Below are 22,162 nucleotides of genomic sequence, written 5' to 3'. Positions count from 1 at the left end.
AAATAATCCTAAAATGACAATTAAGTTTCTACTAAGATCGAAAATATGTTAACAATCTGACAAATTTTCTGACAAATTTTACATTGGCAAGTCTTGATAGGAATGAATATTTTATTGCACCCTTTCTGGATGTTAATGTTGCCTTTGACAATGTCTTATATAGCATCCTTATTAATAAATCAGTTATTAGTGGACCTAAGTATACTCTAACATTCATTTTTGTTAATAAATAGCTAAAATTTCTAGACAATTACACATTTATCAGATGTATCTACAAAGGTGCATTCCTCATTATTATACAATATTTATGTTAAAGATTTCTATCGAATCTATTTGATAAAATTCAAATCGCCTAAGTTGCTGATAACATAGAAATATATATAAACTGAGAATCACTAGATGCAAGCAACAAAATCATAAAAATAGCCACAGAAAAGATCAGAACTAATTTGGCTCAATTAGATTTCGATCTAGCTCCCTCAAAAACTGAAATAGTATTTATTATTAGTATAATATTACATAATTCAGTAACTAAACGATTTTTAGGTATTCTCATCGGTCATAAGTTAGAATTTAATTAACATGCTGCTAAAATCTATAAAACTATTCTGAAAATATACAATATTATTAAATTTGTACGAGGCACATGATAAGGATGTCATACACAAATACTTATTTCAATTTATCCAAGTTTAATTAGATAAAAAAAATTTAACCAAAAATATAATATGCCTATTTGATATATTATCCTAAAAAAGAGATTTTTAAAAGGCAGCTTTAAAGTCTTGAAGCAAATGATCTGACTCGTTTTCAGCATTAAATGCATCATTCTGAGTAATGTAGTAACAACAGAAGTCAAACTTCCTATCAATCTTCAAACTCATATCTGAAGGAGTTAGCTTCCATGCCAAGAATTACATTGTTAAAGTGCAAACATCGCATCTACCACTACTCATCTGATGTCGATACCTTCTCCAAATACGTTGATTGCATACATAAGAGGAAAAAATATTATTTAAATGCAATGAAGATGAGACTATGGATATTATAAATGCATCTTCACTGATAGCTTAAATACAGAAGATGAAGTCTCTATGGAGGATAGAGTAGCAGTGTTCTATCCGAATTTGCAACAATCGGAAACTCCAAGTATTCTTAAGGATAGGAACATAGAAATAGGAATCAATGGAAATGAAATAGCTGATAAATTAATCAAGAAAGCCATTAAAAGAGTGATATGACTGTTTCGTCAAAATATCATTTATAGATTCTAAACATAAGGATAAAATGGATATATGGAAGATTATAAAAGTCTTGCAAAGAGAAAATATATTTTCAAAGTTTTTTTGAAATTGGTAACATAACTTGTTTTTATAATAAAGATTTTTCATGCGATTTTGTTACATGGATGTGTAAAAATAGATCCAACTATAACAATCTTGCAATGTCGCTATCAAGAGCGGACATAAAAAACAATTCAACATATAACTGCTTCGTTAATGATCAAAACTTAAATCATATTCTATGGTATTAATTGTTATACTCTGATCAAAGAAACTCCATGTTAAACAAAGTTTACAAATATAACTGAAGATCACCGTATAACATATAAAAATTCCTTAAAGAACTATTAGCTCTAGAAATTATATATTTCTTTTTAAGATATCATAATCTTAAAATTCATTTCATTTAAATTATACAAAATCAGTACAAATTAAACATAAAATCAACTTCAATGTATCAAGAAAGACTAAATTCATCGTATTTAATTCATGTTAATTATATTATTAACGTATAATTTATAAGTATGATTAATCTACATAATAACTTAAAATTTTTAATTTTGTACTTAATTATATGTAATATTTTTGCTTTTTTTCCCTGTTGAATTATATTTTAATTTATAGCGGTTCAAATTATTTTCTACTATTCTGACCATAAATAAACCAAGAATTAAAATTGTCCTCATATAATTTATTGAAGTAATGTTAAGATTGATTGTATATTAACATTATTACAATATCCTCTTTGTACTGTTCTGTAAATGTTACTTATGGGCCTTAGCTAGGGTGATAATAAAAAGAGAAAAAGAAGGATGTAAAAAAAAAGCTGAAAGATAAAAATTATCAAATTTTTTGATACGTCTACGAATGTCATATACCGATTGTTTAATGTTTATATCAGGGATGAGATCAATTTTAATATGTACTTACAAATAAGAATTTACTTCAATAATCAAATTTCATTTAATGGATTTTGATTACTACTCAAAAGTAATAAAGTTTCAATGAATATACTTGCAATGTAATCATTTCATATAAGTTGGTTTCGAACTCAAGAATGAATACTTGTAGATTTGAAAACATACTTGTAAGTAATTTGATGGTAGAAAGATTTAAACCTTTCACAAGTAGCACTGGAATTTTCAGTATTAGAAAAATGTGAATAACTGATTGCATCATTAAACATTGTATCTTTTTCACATACCACGGCTAACTTTAATCGCTTACCATGAAATCTTCCTTACATACCATGGAATGTAATTAAATCGTCCATTACGAAATTTTTTTCCTGTATTACAATCGACTGAAGACGCATCCTCGTGAAAATCAATGAAAAAAGATTAGATCAACTAAAAGAACTGTAGATAAAATTAATTAGCAAAACTTGTTAATTAATTGAATTATAAGCGATAACCCATATTTGGCGGGAATGAAACACAATCTGTACACTTGTAGCAAAATTATCAATGATCAAATAGCCAATCTCGTGAAATATTTACCGATCGGTAGTGAAATATTTAGAAATAGAAAATTATCGTCTACTATAGGCTATGGCAATGATCGTTAAATAGTAAACCACGCACGATTGCAAAGAATGAAGAACTTCTGATTGAATTATTCATACAAGTTTCGAATCTATGTGATCAGAGTTAAAATATATTTGGAAATAGTCAAGTATATTTACGCTTCTCAATTATTTGCAAAGAGTTTGAATCTATTTCGTCTACTGTGATTCGAGTCTACTAGAAATAGTCGCTTTTCTTTTTTGAAGTACTTATGAAACATTTGAAACTGTCCAATTAGATCCGAACCTACTTGTATCTTGTGACTTACTTGTGTATTGTGTACCATATGTACATTTATTCATTATTATGTACCATTATACACTTGTATCTAAGTGATTTGGTCAGGTGACAAGAAAAATAAAGTAGATAATGATAAGTTGAAAGCTATAATGAAAGCGAATACATCTCAAACTATGCGTGAATCAGGAGCAATGTGTGACGTTACTATTCCAACTATATTAAATTATTTGAAACGAATTAGTAAGGTTATGAAGCTCGACAGATGGGTCCCGCATGAATTAAATGAACGTCAGAAGAGAAATCGTTTCAGTTTTCCTTTCTTTACTGTCGTGACGTAAGGGTGAACCATTTTTACACTATATTGTAACGCGTGATAAAAAATGGATTCTTTTTGACAATTGCAAGCGTTCGGTATATTGATTGAATAAAAATGAAATGCCAAAACATACTCCAAAACTGAATATTCACCAAAAAAATCTAATAGTGTCTGTTTAATGTAGTGCTGGTGGTCCAGCACTAGTGTTTTCTATCACAGCTGCATGAGACCTGGTCAATCGATTACAATGAGGGATGACAAAACAATGAGGAAGCTCGAAATTAAGCAGCCGAGATTAGTAAATAGAGACAGGCTAATCCTCTTGCAGAACAATGTTCGATCGCGAATAACGTTGCTCAAACTATAGGAACTGAACATGAGAACTCTCTTTCATCCACTATATTCTTACACTGACTATCATTTCTTCTAGATATTGGATCACTTCTTGCAAAGAAAAATATTCAATGTCCAATAAGCTGTGGAAAACAATTTTCGCGATTTTATCACCACTTGATCTCCAAGCTTCTTCACTGCTCTGTTAGCATTAACAGGTTTTCTATCTCATTGGCATAATTGACTGGTTGTTGCATTACAAAATTGTTACTTCCAGAATTTCTGAAGAATTTTTCCAAAATACAGTATGTATTACGGATAATCCCTGTTAGTTCCAGAGTTAGAGTGATTGTACATTGTATTTAATGAGTTCAGTACTGTAATTTGTAGAATTGGAAATTATAATATAAGAAACAATGAAATGCATCTGTAGAAATTAAAAAGGGAGGTGTAAAAACACATGATTGTAAACAAAAAGGATAAGATAATCATAAAATATATAAGTTCAGTAATTTGTTTTTGAAATAGAGAGGTTGATATACAAACTTCCTCCCATCTATACATTTGTTCCACACTTGATACTCGATATTCAAAATGTAAAACTCAACTGAACTGCTCTGCTTTCTCCGCACTCATATCCAGTGTTTTATATCAATAATCATACTTTCTTCTCTTCCGCTCGATCATTATAGCTTTTTTTCATTTACATATTTTTTATATATATTTTTTAGGGCGCAGACCTATAAACTTTAACCTAAGACAAAGTACGCCTGGATACACATGCATAAATACTCACTCTTATCACTGACGTAGCTTCCATTTATTTCTAGAATTACGCCAAAACTTTCTAGCTTCAATACTTTGACGTACAGGAACATTTCTCTAATTACATATCTACTGATCATTGAATCATATGGAATCATAATGCTCCCGTCCAACAAAACAATAGAATATTAAAGTATTATAAAATACCCACTACAATTACTTTTGAAATCTTGTGATTTTTTCGAAAAATACAGAAACAAGTGAATTTTGTGTTCGAGGACAGGTTCTTGTCATAAATTCACATACTTTAGGCTAACAAAGATGTTAACAACCCCCTAATGGGGATAACAGCACCCTCAAAAATCTTAAATAACAACAGAGATCAAATTGCAAATCATTATTAAAACTTTTTTAATGTTCTTTAGAATGCTATTTTTTAAATTTCAATCAATAGTTCTCAAAAAAAAAGTTCTCAGATGCAATAAATAGGCCAAGTCTCTTACAAGACAATGCTCGACCACATATCACACGAATAACGTTACTCAAAAACTGCAGGAGCTGAATGTGGAAATTCTCTTACCCACTATATTTCCCAGACTTACTTTCTTCCCAAAGTAACTTTCAGACTAACAGACTAACAAACCTACTATATTTCCCAGAATAACTTTCCGACTGACTTTCAGATAGAATGCAAATTTAGTATTGAAAATAACTATTATTTTATTAAATGTTCAACATGTGCAATAACAAAGTCTTAAATTAGTGTTATGTCGAATATTCTATAGTATATTCGATATAATTTAAGAACAGTCTTTGACTTTAAATATTGTAGAATACTATAAGATCAAAAGCTTATTAAAATTAGTAAGTATTTATTTGCTATTGGAGTGATTGAAGCCAGTTGTGGGTATAACAAATCCATAAGTTTTATTTCGGTTAACAGAATACAAAAGTTTATAGTTGGCTTTCATGATTTTCTATTTGAAACTGCGAAAATAGTTTCCAGTATTGTAGAAAAAGTCGAAATTGTTACACTCTATTTCGATAGGAATGACTGTATTGAAATTGCAATTTAAATATTCAATGAGACGTCGTAAAAAAAGTTGTTTATCATATGTATTCATTTTAAAATGCAATATGTAATAGAGTATTTCTCCACAAAATTTCAACTTTCAAAAAAATTTCAACTTTGACCAAAATATTTCTATCGATAATGCCGTGGCATAAACAACAACTTTAAAATTTATAACTCATTAAAATTCATAAAATATATCCTTATCCGAATACTATGCGATTTTGCTACAGGATATATTTCGAACTTCAAACTGTATTGTGAAATTGGACATACTTTAAATAATATGATAAAGGAGTCAGTGAGACATTCTTTTTAAAAGTGGTATTATCTTTACATGAATAATTTGTAGAATAGTATGAACCTCGTATGAGAGTAACTTCCGAAAAAAAATCGTAAATGTAGAATAGTAAGACTTAATAAAGGGTTGTGAAATTACACAAATATTTCTCAATTGAGATACTACGAATATGTCTTAATGGAAGACAAAAAAGTAATAATTATCCAATAGGGAGATTAGACAAAGTAATTGAAGAATTACCTTGGTGGAGGTTCGTTCTCTCAAAAATATGTGCATTTTGAAATAATTCAATGAAAGCCGTTTTCTATTTCTTCTGATTTTCTCGAAGCAGTTGATGACACCAACTGAAACTTGTTTTATAAAGTCAGGCCTTTAAACTGGCAATCAAGGAATCTGTTATTCAACGTTTTCCGCGAGAAGCAGTTAAAGATACTCCTGATACGCATCGTCGACAGTTGATTGTCTCACCAACAGAAAGTTAGTTTTCCGCAGCTAGAATTCTGAATGGTCTCAGCATCACCCACATAAAAATTGCTAATGGTATTGAAAATAAGGTAGGTCTAATGAAAATGAGTGCGGGTTGAGTGGATTGTATTAATTCGGCGAAATTCTTGAGAATAAGCATGTTGAACATGTTCTATGGGAAAGAGTAAGTCTACAAATCTAGGATAACTGTAGACTAAGCCCTTAGAATAAACTCGAGAATAAATCCAAGAATGAACCTGAAATTAAAACCGAAAATAAATCAAAAATTAATCTTAGGGAAGACCATTCCGATAATAGATCATTTTATGGAGTATTTATGTCTATTTTAGGATTTAATTAACTGTTTCAAGGAATTCAGACATCACTGGGTATCGTCCAAGGCCGGGGAGAGTCGTAATCCCTCGATAAGGAAAAAGAGGAGTCTGTTGCAGTCTTCACCGAAAAAACCATAATTGAAACCAACAGCATGGAACAGAAAAAAAATGAGATAAAGCAATCTATGTGATGGCTACGACGATTTGTCTTCTGTGTCCAGCATGATCAGACGGAAGCAGAGGAAGGTGGCCGTACTATCCCCATCATCGTAGTCAAAGATTTCCTCAACAGAGTAACAGAAGGCCAAGAAGAGGAAGTCTACAATAGTGCAAACAATGTTGGTAAAAACGTAATTTCAGTTTTCACAAATAGCATTATATTCGTTTTGATCTATCAATGCTATGATTTCTTCCTTTTGACATTTGATAGATGTCACTTTTAGCTTACTTTAGAACCAAATTGCACAAATTTTGTTTGCAGCTGTTAGTTTAGAGTCAATTTTAACACGGAATACAAAAACTATTTTACTTTTTTAATTCCATAAAAGCAAGAAAGCTGCTGAAGCTCTCAAAAAGATATGTGAAGTTTATGGTGCTGATTGCTTAACAAGGATGCACGTGTCAGGATTGAAGATTGTGTAATGGATAGAGACATCGCCATTCGCAATCCCGAAATATTATCATACATAATATTCTACGGACAGATGAATGCAAGTTTACAAATAATGGTACACTTATAATTATCATATCCAGAGGTAATTTTAATTGATTTCAAAAACGTAATTTTCAAAAAAACGTTATAGCCAATACCTGATGTACCTGACTAACACACAGTTATTTAATTGACCCTTATTTTTATTTGGACCAAAATTTAAAAGGAAAATGTTACTTATTTCTACACACTACAATACATTTTCAACGTTATCCGATGTACAACGTATCTTCTACCAATCAAACAGATGCCCACCTCATAAAGCATGGATTGTTAGCGATTTAAACATAAAATTTGGTGATCATGAAACTACACATGGAAGTGTTGTATTCTGTAATGAATTATAATATCGATGAATGATAAAGGAAATTTGAAAAAAGAGAGATAGACAATATGTGGAATTCTACATGTGCTCCCTGAAAAAAGCGTACATGAGAATGAAAGAATAATGGAATTATGCAACGATTTATCGACTGATGACTATGCCATAAGAAAAGAAACGTGAAAAAAGTTTGAAAAAGTTAGTCAGAGTTTCAAGAGATTAAAGAGAGTGATTCAAAGTTTGAAATTTTAAAGAATTTAGTATTAAGGCTATACACCCAATAACAGAGCTAATATAAAGCTATTCGAGACGTGTGTGGCTTCAGTGACAATTGCGAAAAGAAATGAACTAAAAGTGCATTGGAACTCTATATCTTCTTTCAATTCATCATATCGGTGTATATGCTAATGCATTGTGCTCACATGCTGTCGACATGCGTAAATTGAAAATTAAACTGTCAATGAGTGTGTTTCGATTAGATCAGTTCTTTTTGCTTTTTCCTCTTTGCCTTGTGAACTCTTGTAGTGCGTACACATGCCTTTCCCGTTGTTCGAAAGAAAACTTAGGTTCGCTTACTTTAATTAGAAAAAACTGAATATAGTAAGGACATATCAGTTAAAAACCTCGCTTGCATTACAAATAAAATGGCTATGAAAGGACTTCCTCAAAATCGACTAAAAATCTAGGAAAAATCAAATCTAATTGCATCTGAATCACGGTTGGGTTTAACTGAAGAATAGTCTAAACGTACTAATAATTGTGGATTTTTAATTTGGTGTACTAAGAGCCAGAGTTTACTATTAAGATAAATTTAATCTTTAGTTCTAATAAAAAACTACCTTTTTCAATTCGAAGTCATCAAACAATATATTTACTGAAAATGAAAACTGACTATACAGAGAACAATAGAATTATAATTATAAATGACTATTCTTTTTTATTTCCATTTTTCTGTTGCACCATTCTGATCTATCATTCGATTTAAATCTTTTCTAGATTTTACATGAAGAAAGCAGATGACCGTAGCTTCTCTATTATGTTATCTTAAGATAAACAGTATGATACTTTTGATACTACCATTCATAATATTGCTAAAGTATTAAAACAATTTAATGATTCCTGGTTTGATCAATTTAACAATGATCTTTTTAAGAAATTTTTCTTTTCAAGAAATCAGGAAAGGCTCAAATGAAATATAACGTATATGATAGGGAATTGCTAGCCGTTTGTAATAGTTTAAAGTTTTTCAGATATATTGATAAAGATAGAAAATTAACTATCAAAACAGATCATAGACCACTGATACACGCGTTTTAGCAAAGAGCTGGTAAAAAGTCAGCCCATTGACAAGTTATACAATTAGATTTTATCAACCAATTTATCACAAACATAATTCATAAACAAACATAAATAGTTCAAAAATTGTTGCAAGTAATGTATTTTTTATAATCAATACAGTAGAAATACCGTATCAGTCATTATTTCTACAGAAGAATTAATTAAGGAGCAGAATTAGCGAAAACGAAAAATTAGAAAATATTTTTCTGAACAGATCAACAGTTCGAAATTCCAAAAAATGTTATTGAATATTTCAGATAGATACTTGTATGATAGCTGCATTAAAAATAACATCCGTCCTTACATACCACAGTTTCTATTAAGGAAAATTTATAATAATATGCATAATTTGTCGCATCATAATGCAAAAACGAAAAAAAAATTAATAAAAAGCTTCGTCTGAAAAATGAATGAAGAATACCTTGCAATAAAATACATTCTCCCAATAAATTTTTGCTGAAAAAATAGGAATGCCAAAAGTTTAAACATACGTATTACTAAAATACTTGATCTGTCGACACACAGTTTCTAAGAACGTCTTAACTGACCACCAGGCTGCGAACTTTGTGAATACTTTAATGAAAAGAGTAACAAGAAAATTCAATGATAAAAAATATCGAATATCGACATACCACTTGTAATCGAATCTGCAATCGAACATGACTCGATTTGTGCGATCATTGTCTGAATCGACAATAAGAGTACATTTTATAATCGTTATCATATGCACACGCGCAAGCACGCATGCACGCGCCTACACATACATGGAATATAATTAAGTATATGTATGTTTTCTTTTTTTCTTTTCAAGTATTTTGTATAAAGACATTAAAGCCTTATATTATCATTATACAATCGACTTATCTCTTCTGAATTAATAGTACGTTATGGCTCTTCACCCAATATCGCTTGAGACATATGTGACTTCAGCGATGACTGGAAAAGAAATGAAGTAGTAAAAGTGCATTAGAAGAATCCTATTGCTTTTTTCGGTTCAATGTATCGCTCTGTATACTTGTTGAGTATATTATAACGTTTCCGGCACGCGTGAATTGAAGAACTGAGTTGACAATGAGACATTAGACACAATGCATTATCAACAATTTTTGCAGCACAACTGATATGAAGTCAATACATATTTCATGAGAAAATACGTATGATTTCTAAATAGACGTTTATGCTCTTCACATACATGATCGATATCAAGTTCATTACTTGTGTTGCATCTGTCTAATACAATTCATTATAATAATGTAGGATTAGGAAAGCATTAGTATATTTATAAATGTTAAAGGAACTGTAGGAATAGTATATATAAGATAAGAATGTAATCGTAGAAGTAGTGAGAGATAAATATGAATGTTTACGCACGTACAGAGATTAGACGTAGATGTTTAGGAGTATTTTATCTGAATGCGCTTTGTATGAATGTAGTTCGTAGGTATGCGTCCTAAAAAATATACAATGAAGGACACAAATATATAAAAATATATAGTAAGTATGTGAAAAGAAAAAGATCTGTGTTTCTTATATTATTAATTAAATTGACATATATATTTTTGCATGTTACATACTAACATTAGTAGTATATAATATAAACAAATAAAAATTAATTATAGTATTTTGTAATTTACAAGATATAAACATACGTTAAATGGTGAGGTTTCATTGGGACATAAGTATTCATATAGTATTATTTATATTAATAAATATAAAAGATATGATTGATCTTGAACGTTTGAATCACAACAAACATTCTAGAAGATTCCAACAAATCAGAATAGAAGATCACAACAACAAACTAGAAGATTTCAAATAGTTTCCTTGAGAGTAATCGATGCGATATCATATTATTGTTAATGATTTGGAATATGCAATGAAAGTGCAAAAAAACAACATTAGAAGAGCAATAAATTATTATAAATTTATTCAAGGAAGGTAAATCTTGTGCAAAAATATTCGAAATACTAAACAAAAGTCATTCGACAATACAAAGTATGGTAAATCAATTTAAAAAAGAAAGAATATGCACAATACACAAAGAAGTGGTAGGTCTCAAAAATTGACTTTAAGAAAAGAACAAAAAGCTGTAAGTATTATTAAAAAAAGAACCAGATATCAGTATATCTAAAATTATATCAGAGGTTCAGGAGCATATGCACAAAGAAGTACATTCGAAAACAATCCAAATAATATTGCATTGAGCAGAAATATATTGACGATGTTAATCAAAAGAAAAAATTACTGTTCGCCAAAGAATACATTTCTAAAGAAAAAAACATGGTGAAAAGATGAAATTTCAGCAGATGAAAGCAAATACAATATTTTTGGGTCTTACGACATAAACTTATATGGCGTAAAGTCAATGAAGAGCCTCTTAGTAAAAATTTTAATCCAACGCTGAAATACAGTAGAGGAAGTATAATGGTTTGGGGTTATATTTCGGCTGCTGAAATGGATGAATTAGTTTTTATTAATGATATTCTAGATAAAAATAAATATTTAGATATTAAAACAAAATTTAATAAAAAGTGCTATTGATATAAATATTCGCCACGGTTTAAAATTTTATCAAAATAATGATACCAAACATAAATCACGTATAGTTTAAGGATATTTATTGTATAATTGTCCAAAAGTATTGCAACCTCTTCCACAGTCACTGGATCTAAATTAGATCGAAAATTTGTAGGATTACTTAGATCGTCAAATTAGAATATCATCCATAAAATCGAAGGAAAAATCAAAATTACGATGAACCAAAGAATGGTCACGTATTTCATTAAAATATTTAAATAAAATTATTTCTAGTATACTTAAACGATTAAACCATATAATTAAACAAAAGAGCAAAGTACTAAAATCAATATCTTTTTGTTAATATCATTAATTAAAAAATTATAATTTGTAGTGTCCGAATACTTTTGTGACGTCAAAATTAAGTATTATTTCATTTAACTTGATTAACAATAAAAATGTACAAATTATATAAATAAAACTTATGTTTCTAGAATTTAAAATAAGTGTTCTGACTTGTTAAAAGACAATGAATTCATTAATTCCACAAAGAGTAAAGATACAGAATAAAAATTTCTCAGGTACCATGGTGTCCGAATATTAATGCAACCTACTGTATAAAAATAAATTACCGGGCAATATTCAAAAACTGTCTTGCATAGTAGATTATACCACAAATATGGCTGCAATAAATAGCAAAGATAAAGTAATAACCAGCTGTCCGAAAAAGTACAAAGTATCAAAGTATGTAAATATTCAAGTACAAAAAATATTTGTTTCATTCACTTGACATGGCTATCTGAAAAGCCTATTATTGTGTAAAATTAATACAAATGAAAAAAGGACAATGCACGCATTTTATCTCCAATTAATTAGAAACTATCAAAAAATTTACTGACAAATAATAATTTCAGCAATTGTAACAAGTCTAGGGATAATATTATCTCTTAGACTAGCTAAAAAACGTTTTCCATCCTTTTGTAAGATTGTGAATATTAAAAAAGCGTTGTAAAAATAAATTAAAAAAAAAAGTGAATAACGTAATTTTAAGCGATAGGCTAAAAATTAAACCAGCCGCCGCCACTCCAATAGCATCCAATTCGAGAAACTTCATGAACCAGATTATGAGTATCGATTATAAAAGCGTGCGTAGTAACATTACGAACAATTTGAACGTCGATCCGAATATTGAATATAATGAGGCAGACAAAGTTCCAAACATGTATGAGCGTAAAAATATCCCTGAAGAAGCCGATTCAGTCATGTGTATGCAACTCGTAAATAAGATGAAGAACGGAAAACTGCATAGATTATCATGAACTGAATAAAATAATAGTGAGTGATAATTTCCTTACATCTCTGAATAAGGATAATTTAAACCTGTTAAAAGATAAAAATTATAATTATATTTATTTAATTATATATAATTAAGTTAGCCTCGATTTGAAAAATAGATTTTATTACGTTAAAGTTACTGAAAATTTGATCAAGTATACGTCATTCGTTACGCTATTAGATCAATACGAATATTTTAGAATTTTATATTAACACTAAATCTACCAAGGGGGTCAAAATGACTTGTTTGGCATTTCTTATAATTATTATTCATTTTGAGTACATTTTGTTTTATAACATTTTGTGATTTTTCTATGTAAAATAATTTCTATATAAAATATGTAAATAATTGATAATGTAAAGCATTTTTCTTTTTTCTCTTCTTTTTGTTGTAAAATTTTATGTAATATACTTAAGTATACTTAATTTTATGTAGTATACCCAGATGAGTCATTTGCAACCCATAGAACGTAAATAAACTTGTATTTCAGAAATTTCTTATATTATTTTTTTTGATACTCTACTTCTTTGATACTAATAATGTTATGAAACATATAAATATTTGCACTGAAGCAGAAGCTTGTCAAATTTTGTATAACGATTGAACTCTATCGTTGGCAGAGTTGAATGCATTTATAGCAATTTCATACACTATGCCTGTGTGGTATACGAAACAAAGAAACTAAGACTTTTATATTTATGGTCCAAAAAATGGAGACCTAAGTTTTTCTCAAAAGCAATGAACAAGAATAAATTCGCTGAAATTCTTGGAATAATTCGTTTTAATAAAAAAAATGAAAAAACCAACGATTGTGAACAGATAAATTTGCATTATTTCCAAAAGTGTAGAATAAATTCGTTGAAAATAGCCAAATATATTACAAACCAAGAGCTGCCATTATAGTTGATGAACAATTATTCCCAACCAAAGTCAGATGTAGATTTATGCAGTATATGCCAAACAAGCCGAAGAAGTTTAATACAAAATTCTAGTTGGCGTCAGATGTAAAAAATAAATACGTTGTAAATATATTTCCCTACTTAGGAGAAGACGAAATGAGATTATCAGTATCTTTGGATGAATTTGTCGTCTTAAAACTTATGAAACCATATATTAATTGTAGAAGAACAATGACAAACAGATAATTTCTTTATAGGTTTGTCATTAGCAAAAAAAAACTGATAACTGAAAGAACTTTTGTAGCGAACACCATTAGATAAAATAAGAAAGAATTACCTAAACTTGCAAAATCAAAAAAGGATAATGTACCTCGCTTCTCAACAATTGTAAACAAAAAATTGTACTCTTACTATATACAAAAGTAAACCAAATAAAAATGTATTATTACTGAATTTAAAACATAAGTCTGTTAAAATTAAAAGAGATGATAAACTTTTGTCTGAAATTGTAGTATTTTATAACAACACTAAATTTGACATAGATATGACGGATCAAATGGCCAGAAAATATATTGTAAAAGCTGGATCCAGGAGGTATCCAATATAAATATTTTATAATATTTTAGATCTTGCTGGAATAAATTCCTGGATATCATACAAAAAAATAACAGGAAAAAATATTTCAAGGAAAAACTTCTTATTTCAATTAGCTAAAGAACTTACACGTGACTACAAAAATCTAACCGAACAATCCTCAGTAAAAGCAAAAAAAATATCTTTATGTATACTCACAAAACTAGATACATATTTGGATGAAACATGAACGGTGTCAAATAGCATATTGTAAAAATATAAAAACTAAGAATATTTGTGATACATATAATAAACGAGTCTGTGATACATGCTCTGCTAAAATAATTTTAACATGTAAAAAATGTCTGAATTTTATGCATAATTATTTTAAAAATTCTTATTGTTATTATATTATTATTTAGTTTATATTCAATTTTCGCTCATAAAATAGGAGAATATATAAAAATGTATAAAGTGTTATATTTTTCCTTAAATGATTTATTAATTTAAATGAATTGAATTGAATTATTAATTTAAAAAAAACAGTCATCTGACCTCCGCTAGAAATAGATATACGTCAATAGTCGATTGTTCTAGTCATAATAGTTGTTTCGATTCATTAATTAAACGAAATAAAGTTTTGTTTTATTTAAACGACTTACTGATAGCTATTAAAGAATCAAATGAACATCTGAACATATTATATAAAATATTCGATACTGCTTTCAGACAGAAGTTGGAATCGGATGACTATTCTAAAGATGAAATAACATAACTTCGAACTCGAATGTCTATCAGTTGTATATATTATCAAATGCTTCCATATTTATCTATCTAGCAAGATTATCATTGATTGCAATAGCTTTCAATCGACCCTCGCTAAATAAAAGACCAATTCTCATATATCGCGATAGGCAATATTTTTACAAGTGTACGACTACAAAATATAGCATAGACTGGGCAAGCGTATGACCCACCTCGATGCCATTCCGTTTTAATCTCAAAGAGAAATAGCTTCGGACAAATTAAAAAATTATCTTTTTATGTTCTCGCAAGCATGATATCTAATATCATCCGTGCCTTGCACAATGACCTAGGACATATCGGAGTCGTCAGAATTGTCAATAATATTTCTAAAATCTATTGGTTTCCCTGGAGGTAAAAGAATATGTCGAACTGTATAAAGTACATTGAATTTTCATCTATTTCGGAAAGAACAAAAGATTATCTGCATAGCATACTAAAGAGAAAATTATTGTTTCAAACCGTACATATTCATCATTATAGTCCTTTAGAAAAAACAACAAGAGGATATAGGTACATTTAATCGATAAGTTTATCCGTTTTGTCAAATTATACAAGCATCTATATTGTAATTCAGGAATCGTATGTTCGTAGCTAAATAATTACGTTGGTTTTTTTTTTTTTTTTTTTATTATATGAATGTAAATATAAATAACTAACTAATTTATTCTTCTTTTTTCTTTATTTGACAGTTTAGTAAGGTTTCCTTATTTACAATTTACTATCCAATCTCATATTTATTTCCTTCACTGATGGTTGACATAAGTTTCGCGGTCAAAACGAAACGCTTTGAACGTAGATGATGTACAGCCTTAAAGGCCATATTATTATAGAAAATATTTGCCCTTCAGAATTCGTTGGACACTTGCTAAAAAAATACATAAATAAAAACGCATTGCTACCATCATTCGAGCTTAGGCATTTTTAGTCAAGCAAGTAGTCTTCGAGAATGTATCGGACAATAAATATACATAGAAAGTAGATTCCTAGACAAAACAGGTCATGAGTTTGTCTGGTGTCTAAAAAAAATAAAATGTATAAAATATTAAATGTACCACTCAATTAAATATATATCACTCATAAGTAAATCCAAAAGAGAAATTACTCATACTCGTCAATAGTTTATTGAAAAAATTATAACTAATTGATTTGGACTTTCCGATCTCAGCATTATGATTACTGAACACTCACTACTTAAGAAGTTCTATGGTGGCTGCTGAACTCACCAATGATGAAAGTCGAAATTGAGGGTGGTTCATCCGTAGGAGATTGAAAATGAAATAGATTGACATCGAAGAAGATAAGAAATAAAGTAGGTTAAAGTTGTTATAGATTGATATGAGACGATCTGAGAAAAACAAAATCAAAACATATTTATATTAAATCTATTATAATAATAAAATTATAATAAACTATTATAATAAAAAATTATAAAATTATATTTATGTTGACATATATTTACCAATATTCCTTTATAGAAGACATATGATAGGATCTTGATCATCTTCAATGATGCACAGATTCTAATGAACAATAATTATTAATAATAAAACGAACACATATCTCTATTGTATAACATTCCGCCTGACTTTTGAAAACAGAAAAACAGCAGTTTTTGTGAAAAAACACTGTCTCTATGATTATTTTTTACGCAGTCCTTTCGCAAGTATACATGAATCTAAAACTTTTTTTAAATCAGAAAACGCGATTTAAAATAAATTTAAATTAACGACAGAACATTGACTATGCTCCGCGATTCTTCTTCTATTTCATGTCAGTATACTTCTTAAAACCAAGTAAATAACATAATCATTGATAAATTTTTTTATAATATTAAAGAGGGCAACAAAAATGGTTTCAAAATTAATAATTTAACGAATGTGAAATACATTATAACTTAAATATTTTGCTATATTTTTTTAAATAAGATTATTAGGATAAACGATTTATACAATTATAATGTTATTAGAATTAAAGTATATGAATATATATATATATATATTATTTGTGTTTATATTATTCTGATAACAGATAAGAATTATGCAGAATCTATTGAGTTGAAAATCTTTTAAAATATATAATAACCTTAATTTCTCTTCACATAATGAATATGTGAATACTCTATTGTTGATCTTCAAACCTTGATGAAATCTTCTTTCGTAAAATCGAAGGGTAGCTGATAATTTCAAACTCAGTTGATAAAGATATATCGAAAACTCCTATAAAAATATCATCGAGTAAAGCATACAGATAAGATGTATAAACACTTACATTATCAGTACTTCGCTAACAAAACATGACAAATACAATAAAAGTAGATTGCATAAACTATTTCCTGAAAAATATTAAAACATTTATAGATCATTATTTCATAATAAAAATGCATACTATCTACATTACAAAATTACGATGTATTAATAATAGCAATACTAAATCCTAAAGTAAAATAGAGTTAAATTTTCATTGGATTGATCGACGAAAAAATATAAAAAATATTTCTTATCTATAAAAAAGTATTCTTCTACTGTTCCTTTGTGGCCTCTTCGTAAGTAAACGAGGACTCTATCTTTCGTGTCCCTCCGTATCCATGAAAATTTCCTAATATATACAAATCAAAATAGAACAATAGAAAGATCGTTTGTACTTGATGTACATTCTTACAGCAGATTGATATTCAATTTTTTAACAAATTCATTGAGCTTCTTCTAATAACGTATAAAGAGTAGCAAAAAATCAAACACGATTCGCGCTGTACTATGTTTTGAGCTTCATTGATTCATAGAACTTTATGTGTTTTAACTTATAAAAGAAATAGACACATTGAATGCCCTAGGGGTCACCGTGTGACTGGCACTGAATTTGTATCTAGTGCCATGGGGATCACCGATGATGTCAAAATTAGTAGAAACAAATAATTAAAGTAATGTCAATATTTATAAATTTTTCGATGCTATCATCGTTACAATGGTGCGAAAAACCCCTGTAAGATAAATTCATTAAACATGATTATACGCCTCAACTTATCGATTGTAGATAATATTTTAAAATATATATCGGATATATATATACATAATAGTAGATTCACGTTGCACTGTGGACCAGTCATGCAACATGTTAAGGTCGTTGATCACCTTTTGCTCGAAGCGTGGATGACTTCAGCGATAAGTATGGACAAAATATGAACTATAAAATGAGCGGAGATCGCTGCTCCACCATACGTTTATCGTATCGGTGTATAAGCTTGGTTAGTTATTCTCCGTACCATATAACAATTGGTTTCGTGTAGATAGAGTAAATAGGTTAATAGACTGTGTACTTACACTTTTCAGTCTCTTATATGTATATCTTTCTTAATAGTGCGTGCATCTCGTAGTGCTAGATACGACGAAAATAATAAATATAATGGACACATATAAAACCAATATATAAATTTACGATAAAAAATAAGATTTTGTCGAATGTTTTCTTAAAAATAATTAATGAATACTTATATATTGTATTATTTTAATACAAATTAAAATAGGTGTTCATTTCCACTATCTATGAAATGGAATTCCCAGAGCTTTTTTGTACTCTGTTTTTTTTTTTACTAGTCCATTCTATACTACTTCAAGTAATACTACTACTGATAATAATGAGAACAATAACAATAACAATAACTGTAACTATTAGCATTAGCATTAGCATTAGCATTATTATCATCATCATTATCATTATCATTATCATCATCATTATTATTATTATTATTATTATTATTATTATTATTATTATTATATACTTGAATATTATTTATATATATAAATATTAGTTAATACATTTTATTTTATAATAGTAAAGACAATGATGGCACATTAGTATTTGAAAACCTAAGATTGATCGTCGTAAGCACATTATGCTTCTAAAATACGTGCCGATTCTCGTATTAAAAAATTACGAGCTTTACGGGAATTAATAATTTCAGGTAGAAATTAATTTCGTAATAAAAAGTAGTAAGCTTCTCTTCCCTTTTCTTCTCTTTGATAAGGTAGCAAGACAACGAGAAACGATAACGGACGAAAACAAAAGAAACGTTTCGTACTTGTCATATGTCGTTTGTGTAGTATCTATCGATGAACGATCATGTGTCAAAATTATGAAGGACACGATTTGTTGAGAGTTCGCGCAATAAACCATGACGTAAAATGACCCATTTTTCCTTCTTTTGTTATCATAAATTACCATCATCATATGTATCATGATATTCTTCTATTTCTTCTTCTTATTATTGTTCTTATTACTGATTATGTTATTATTACATTACATATTATAATAATAACAATAGTAATGATAGTAATAATATGAAATGAATTCCTACGAAGGAAACCATAACAAAACAATGTTAGGAGGAAAATCTTGTAAATAATGTGGAAATGAACTCGTGTTTGGATCTTCATTGAAAATAATATATAATATATATATTCACTAATTATTAATTTTGAACAAATAATTGACAAATGTATATATTTCATATGCATTTGCCATCAAACAAAATTATACTACTGCTGTGTCTTACCTAGTATAGATCAACGTGAGATTCGCATTATCCATCAGCGAAGGAAATAAATATAAGAGATCGGATAGTAATACCTTATCGAAATTATCTAATAAGAAAAAAATAATAAATTAATTCATTATTTTGGTTTACTTCGGTATAATAATTAAAAAAAAAAAAAAAAAAAAAAAAAAAAAAAAAAAAAAAAAAAAAAAAAAAAAAAAAAAAAAAAAAAAAACAGCGGAATCATTTAGTCTCAAATTTACGATTCCTGGATTACGGATCTAGATTTTTGCTAATGTGCTACACATTGCTTATATAACTTCTATCTTTTTCGTTTATAAAATCTAAAAGGAATTACAATTTTTTCAAAAATTTAACAATATTTCAGAAATTCAAATTCTTTGACATGAACGATCGGATACGTATTTCCTTATTTTTGCCATAAAATCGTCTGTCCAAAGCTCATTAAAATGACCGAATGAGTTACCGTAGCTTCTCAGTGCGGGCATCGTGAAACGCATTTCTTTGCGTTTGGAAATGTTCAGAAAATCTGAGCCTCAGCTATTTACACATCAAACAAACAGACAATCCCTACTTCACTTTACCCTACACAACACAAACATACATCATCCAAGCATGTATATGAAAATCAGTAATGGAGATAAGAGTCTCTTCTCTTTTGTCGCAAATTTCGAGTCATCATTGTATAAAACTATGTCTTCGTGAAAAATCTCAAAAACAGCATTTATGCCATCAATGAAAACAGGTATAATTCATGACTGATTTTAATGAACAGTCTCTCATTTTAAAGATGAAGGTTTAATCTAGGACTTCGATTTTTCGAACTTTTATAAAAGCTTTATATTTCTAAATAAACTATTCTCGAAAAAAATATTATTTTTAACACGATTTTTTTCAAAGAAAATAAAGCTTATTCAAAAATTCGAAAAGATGGACTCCTAGATTAAACCTTCGTCCTTAAAACGAGACCTTGTTTATCAGAGAACCCCTGTTTTCATTATTGACGTAAACTATTATGGAAGCAGGTGCAATGAACAGCCTTAAGAAAGAATAAAATAATGTATATTGTGCAGATCTGGAAAGAAGTCTTACGGTACAAGAGTGAGTAGGATATCCTAGAATTCCATCCCATAAGCACCTTTGACACTGCCATAATCCTTACTATACGGCTTTTATAACGCTCTAACATAGCAGTAAAATGCTCGTATTTAGTTTATGGTTATTATATTAATAGCTAACTCTCTATGATCTGGAATTACGGTAACGATTTGATGTTCATTTTTTTTACGTCACTATCGCGTTACGAACTAATTAGTATGTGTGATTTTCTCTGCAAATAGTACGGTAAAGTCGAAAATAGATGTGAGAAAAATAAATCTCTTTCTATTCTGACCAATTAGGCTCGCATTCCTTCCAGAAAACTTCTTTCCAGCTCTGCACAGAATGCGTATGTGCGATGTATGTATGTACACTGAGCGATTTTTAAGCGATTTTAGAACATATGTATTTCGATGTAATAAGCGAGAAGCATAGACGCACATCGCAAAAATAAGTGCTGAAAATTCAAGAAAAAGTAGAAATTCGAGAAAAAAAAATAACACCCCGCTGGACACTTTTGCATCTATTTTATTTTCGTCGATATTTTATTTTCAAACGCTGTTGTCTCGACTTATGTATATTACACTATAAAAGTAGTATGTTTGGCTATTTATTAGTATATATAGAGATACGTTATAAAAAAATATGTTAATTACAACAACGACGAAGCTACGTTGTATTCCGTTGGCACATATGAGTACACAATGACCTTAACCGTGACGCAACGGGCATAAGAATAAATATATAAAATACCACCTTACGGTCATTTTGTACAAATAAATAAATAAATAAAAGAAGAGAAGGATAAATGGAATAATAAATAAATTTACCTATGTAATAAATTTGAGTTTTTCTTTGCTGAGAAAATAATAGAATTGAAAGTTCTTCCGTATTTATCCGTTATTTAAAAAATTCTAGTAATTATAAATAAAGAATAATAAATAACTTGTGAACTAAACAGTGAAATCTATGTGCAATAAAATATTATAATTCTAAAATTCTGAATGTGTTTTATTACTAGGCCTTATTAAATTTAATTATTATTAATCAAGAGAAAAAACCATCGATAAGTCCGTTAAGAGTAAAATAATTTTTAAAAAGATCACTAAAGAAGTTTGCTATTTAAAATTATTGAAATAAAAATCAAACACTGCCGCGTGAATTTTATAAAAATTCTATATAATCCGAAAAATAGAATACCAACCGTTCATTTTACTCGTGGTATAGAGAACAGATGTAGATCACTTGGAGAGTAAACCGAGCACATGTGCAACATCGGAATTCCGTAGTCGAAAGAAAGAAAGCGAGAAAGAATGCGGAAACATGAAAAGCA

At 28.8% G+C, this 22,162-nt stretch overlaps 1 long non-coding RNA gene and 1 pseudogene across 1 annotated transcript; one reads left to right on the top strand and one right to left on the bottom strand.

Moving 5' to 3' along the window:
* The first annotated feature begins 3,523 nt into the window (after positions 1-3,523).
* On the top strand, positions 3,524-3,985 carry LOC122634214 (annotated as a pseudogene).
* Positions 3,986-15,898: 11,913 nt separating this feature from the next.
* LOC122634108 lies at positions 15,899-17,516 on the bottom strand. Its single transcript, XR_006328310.1, has 4 exons — positions 17,262-17,516; positions 16,639-16,699; positions 16,403-16,524; positions 15,899-16,195 (listed from the first exon to the last, which is right to left on the bottom strand). It is a non-coding gene; the product is annotated as an uncharacterized LOC122634108 (long non-coding RNA).
* Between the last annotated feature and the right edge of the window lie 4,646 nt (positions 17,517-22,162).

Source organism: Vespula pensylvanica, chromosome 14 (genome assembly GCF_014466175.1).
Source record: "Vespula pensylvanica isolate Volc-1 chromosome 14, ASM1446617v1, whole genome shotgun sequence".
Lineage (NCBI taxonomy): Eukaryota > Metazoa > Arthropoda > Insecta > Hymenoptera > Vespidae > Vespula > Vespula pensylvanica.
This window is presented reverse-complemented; position numbering and strand designations above follow the sequence as displayed.